The 5533-nt window shown below is 32.5% G+C and overlaps 1 long non-coding RNA gene across 1 annotated transcript; it reads right to left on the bottom strand.

Moving 5' to 3' along the window:
* Window positions 1–1146: 1146 nt before the first annotated feature.
* Window positions 1147–4206, bottom strand: LOC109611758 (uncharacterized). Its single transcript, XR_002194088.2, has 8 exons — window positions 4125–4206; window positions 3758–3932; window positions 3560–3704; window positions 3442–3495; window positions 2066–2242; window positions 1919–2009; window positions 1702–1817; window positions 1147–1616 (listed from the first exon to the last, which is right to left on the bottom strand). It is a non-coding gene; the product is annotated as an uncharacterized LOC109611758 (long non-coding RNA).
* Between the last annotated feature and the right edge of the window lie 1327 nt (window positions 4207–5533).

Raw genomic sequence — 5533 nt, 5'->3', positions numbered from 1 at the left:
ATTAATGATACTAACCAGATTTGCCCCGGAATTGAAAGATTCAACACTAAGGAACATATTTTTGAGAGAACATCCAATCATTTCATCCATCTTTCACGCTATTTGACTCATTTTAAATATGAACAAAAATATCAAATAAATGAAAACAACTTGTTGGATATAATTATGAATAATTCTGACAGGAAGTGGGCATAGCCTCAGGGCTGTATTTCTGTAGTTTTACGAAGCTGTTCTACCTCCTTATTGTACCATGTTCAAAACGAAACCAAATATTTACAAAAGTTTAAAGGTACATTTGAATTTTTGTAATTGTCATATCGATGACAACCGACACAAAAATATCGACTCTGCTTTGACATAATAGGGGCACTAGGAGAAAAAAAGTAATCAGCAATTAGCTTTACACTACCTCTCTGATTTTACAAACCATGGCTCAATGAAAAGGTTGCTCAACTTAAAAGAAACTAGAAAAATGCAACTCTGTGCTGGAGTCTTATAGTGTCAAATAGACATTTAAATAGCCAACAGTTGGCTTTGTTTATGTTTATTTTTTTAAACAAAATTCTTATATTGGGAAAAACCCGCGAAACAAGAATGGAGTTTCCACAAGATGGAATCCAAAATAGTAGGACAATACAGTTTTATCCCAAAATTAAATAATTTGTAACCCATTTACGTCGAAAAATTGCATTTATTTTGCAACTAAATATGAAATAATTTAAAATTATTGTACCTATGTACGGTATTTTGATGATTTTCAATTTCAATTTTAGAATTTGAATATAGTAATGGCTTGTGACAAACAATGCCTATGTAGGTGCACGTCGTACAGGCCCTAATATAACGGCTTTATTCGGTATTTTTAAAATGGTAACAGAATTTTTGGCGAATGTTGTTTTTCGAAAGTTTTCAAATTCGTTCTAAATGGTGGAGGGTATTCAAAGTTCGGCCCGGCCGAACTGACTGCTTTTTTACTTGTTACATACTTGTATTTTACATTCAAAAGCATGTGTAGCGAATACCAAAAATTCAGATATCGCAATTTAAAGTGGAATTTTTAACATCTTTTTTGGCCAAATATTTTTGCTTAGATTTTTGTAGTTTTAAATGGATATTAAGATTTTTAATTCGAAAATAAATGCGATATTAAAAAAAGGATGACATAACATTAACTACCAACGAACTCATTTTGGTAATCCGGCTGTGAAGTTCTTCCTGATGATCAATTTTAGATAATAGTTTTTATGAAAAAGGCCTTTGGTTGTTTTTTTTTTAAGGGACCCTTTGGAAATCTGGTCAACCTTGGTGAGAACTCTTTTAAGTACTCATCAAGATTGAACTTCTGAATAATATTCCCTGCTATATATTCCAGTACATCTTTTTTAAGACTACTTAAGTCTTTGAAATATTAATTTTCTATAAATTGAAATTCGACATTTTCTATATCTTCCAAATCGTAATTTTCTAATTCTTGAATTTGAAAGTTCTGATCTTGATCGATTTATTTACATACAAGTGGGTTTATTGGCAAGGTACCAGGAATTTTACTTGATGTAATCCAGTGGGTTGAGTAGGTAGTACGTTTCCAGTGCTTTCTAAAAGTGCTGTGTTTCGAGCTGCAAAAGGAAGTGTCAATAAGAAAGCTAAGAGCAAGTTAAATATCAATTTTTATACATGTATAAAGTCAAGGTAAAAACAAACCCAATATATATATTTCCTCATATGGTATTTAACTTTCTTAAGGGGTTGAGTGGTCGTTCAAGTCTCCCCCGCTTCTTAAGGCACCGAAAAACTGTTCCAATAAATCTTGATTTAATCTGTAGGTTAAAATGTAATTAAATTCATAATGTTCCTAGAGAAACTTAAAAAGCATTATCAGCGCGTTGTTAGTCATTATGATTTCTTTTTGGCTACTTACTTTTCCTTCCCAGAATCATAGGTACAGATGCAGCTTTTGTCATTTCCTCGAGGATTTCCATTTTCTATCCATACGATATTCTAAATGGTTCCTATAAATGTCTATACTATGTTTCCAGATGTGGTTATAATTTTTGAAAATATTTACTTTTCCAGGATATTTAAAAGTATTTATATTTGTGTTAGGGACAGTCGTTCACTAGTTGAATAAATTCAGCCGTAATATGAGCTTTATATACCGCTAATCCATGAGCATAACATCTTAGAATTGCGTTTGCCGTAGTATTTGAAATTAATTAAGCCGCTAATTTTATATTTTGCTATTCTGCACATTAATTTGGAATTAAAAAATGAATTCATATTTACAAGCTAGCAACTTATACGTAATTGTTATAATTTCTACCACTTGTAGGGGTAGATAAATGATGAGGATATAAAAAGGAAACCATGCAAGTTTAATTTACTTTTTTATTATTTTTCGGTAAATACAAAGGGAAATGTTACTCCTTGGGCTCTTTAATTTTCTCACTCCAAATTTTCCTACATTTAAAATATATTCAAACATATACTCAATTTTATGGTTAAATTAAACAAACCTGCTCCATTTACAGTCAATTGTTCAAATTTGACTTTATAAGCTATTGAAAAAATCACTAGAGGATGTATGCTTTAATAAATCAACAACGGACTTTATAGTGACTATTTCATCCTCGTATATTAAGCCTAAATCCAGATAATGACTTCTTAACAATTTCTACAAGTGATTTCTCCATAATTTTTAGCTTATCGGGCCCATGTCATTGTATACTTTTTATAATAATATCGCTTTATCCATTTCACGGTCAAAATCAAAAAAAAGAATATATATATATATTGTTTATAATGTATTACTATAGGTTTCGATGTTTACAAATATTCGACAAATCAATTCACTCAAAACTTTTTGTATCAAATTTAGTGCTATCTAGTACAGTTTTTATACATAGTACCGCTCTCATGAAGCGAAACGGTGACAAATGTAGTGCCTTTACTGTGATTTTCCAATAACCCTTTGCCGCATCCTTTATATACTCGATCTTACACCTTCGGACCAAGAGTGACCCTCACCCAAAATTTCAAGATTCTAGCTTCAGCAGTTTTGTGTGTCCGATGTCAGTCAATTACTTTGCTCCTTTATTAATATAGATACCTTCCAATATACTATGAAGGGTATACTAACTTTGGCATTCCATTGGAAACTCCTCGATAATTCAGGTTAGACCCTACAAAGAATAAACTTTCTTAATCAGCGTATCATTCTAAGTTCGTTATGAGCTCATCCGGAACATTTTGTTTAGGTTTTCTTATAGCCCCCATGTAATGATACCTCCACGAATTTAATAAAATTTGATGATTTTAGCCACATTTTCAACTGTGAACGAAAATTTATACCTAATCTCACATCATTATCTTTTTGTTTAATTCGTAGTGAAGGGTATTCCCCATATATCTAAAATAAAATTTATCATTATTTATCTTACTCACTCAGTCTGTGTCTCAGAATCGTTCATTTTAATTGTGTATTCAAATAAAGTGTTGCTGTAACAAATGGTTTGCCAAAATAATACTATATTTCCTGCAAAACGTATCCTATTGAACTTACTCTGTTTCCATTTGATCTTGTTTCATTCTGAAAAGGAGTATATTGAAAAATCCAATATTTTTTTCGAGGAAAAAAAGAAAAACGATCTTATCCAATTTGAAAATCTATTTCATTCCGTTCTCCTGGAAAGCTGATGACATTCGTTCTTAATACAAAGAAACTCGTTATGTTTTATTCTGATTGTATAATTACACTTACTCATGATTATTTTTCGCAGTAGCCAATGGAATAGCGGTCGGCATCAACGCATCCTCGAATTCCGAAACACTATATCACTTGTTAAAAAGTGGGCTTCGCAAATGCGGTCATTTGGTCCAAATGAAATTTCACATGCTTGTGACCACTTCAACCTTCTTATGCAGTCATCTGGAACCTTAAAAAATTACCGTTCTGATGCCAAACTTTTTTTACACAAAGCTCAACTTCGCATTTTACACCCTCCACCATTCCATGTCCACGTCTTCGTATAGTCCCCATAAAACGGTTTTCATTTAAGTCATTTTTTTGAAATTTTTCAATTTTCTTCGACATGGTAGAGGATATTAAAAGCTCGGCCCGACCTTACCTTCTTTTTTGCTTGTTATAATTCAAAACGAAACCAAATATTTACAAAAGTTGAAATCTTTAAAGTTACATTTGAATTTTTGTAATTGTCATATCGATGACAACCGACACAAAAATATCGACTCTGCTTTGACATAATAGGGGCACTAGGAGAAAAAAAGTAATCAGCAATTAGCTTTACACTATTTTTCTGATTTTCCAACCATGGCTCAATAAAAAGATTGCTCAACATCAAAGAAACTAGAAAAATGCAACTCTGTGCTGGAGTCTTATAGTGTCAAATAGACATTTAAATAGCCAACAGTTGGCTTTGTTTATTTTTAATTTTTTTTAAACAAAATTCTTATATTGGGAAAACCCCGCGAATAAAGGAGTTTCCACAAGATGGAATCCAAAATAGTAGGACAATACAGTTTTATCACAAATAAAATGGATAAAAAAAATCCATTTACGTCGAAAAATTGCATTTATTTTGCAATATGAAAATAAGAAATAATTTCAAATTAGTGTAATTATACCCTTCACCATACGATGGAGGGTATATTAATTTTGTCATTCCGTTTGTAACTCCTCGAAATACTCATGTTAGACCCGAGAAAGTATATATATTCTTGATCAGCGTAAATAACGATTTAGCCATGTCCGTCTGTCTGTTGAAATCTCGCTATCTTTCGAACGAATTGAGATAGAAGGGTAAAATTTTGCACACATGTTTATTTTGTCAGTAGGCCTTGTCAGTGGGCCTTGTAGGTCCACGTTTTCATATGGCCCCCATATAACGATACCTCCCTATATTCGGTATCTTGATGATTTTAGCGACATTATTCACCGGAATTGTTTCAAATTTGGTGTTTGAAGTTCGTAATAAATACTACAGCCTAAGGCAGAAAATTGTCTATGTAGGTCTTTGTATACCCCCATATAACTGTACCTCCAAAAATTCGGTATTTTGACGATTTTAGCGTCATTATTCACCGTAGTAGTTTCAAATTACGTATTTAGAGTTCGTAATGGAAACTATAGTCTGCGGCAGAAAATTGTCTATGGAGGTCGAGGTCTTCGTATAGGGCCCATATATCAGTACCTCCCTATATTCAGTATTTTCACGAAATTGTTTGAGATGTCGTATTTGATGTTGGTAACGGAAGCTACAGCCAGTGCCAGAAAATTGTCTATGTAGGTCCAGGTCTTCGTATAGCTCCGATATAGCGGTACCTTCCTATGTAAGATAGTTTGATGATTTTCGCTACATTATTCACCGTTTATTTCAAGTTTCGAATTTAAATGTGGTAATGGCTTGTGACAAACAATGCCTATGTACGTGCACGTCGTACATACCCTAATATAACGGCTATATTCGGTATTTTTAAGATGTTAGCAGAATTTTTGGCGAATGTTATCTTTTTCGAA

Source organism: Musca domestica, unplaced genomic scaffold (assembly GCF_030504385.1).
Source record: "Musca domestica strain aabys unplaced genomic scaffold, Musca_domestica.polishedcontigs.V.1.1 7, whole genome shotgun sequence".
Lineage (NCBI taxonomy): Eukaryota > Metazoa > Arthropoda > Insecta > Diptera > Muscidae > Musca > Musca domestica.
Note: the sequence above shows the minus strand (reverse complement) of the source record. Positions and strands in the feature narration are given on the sequence as shown.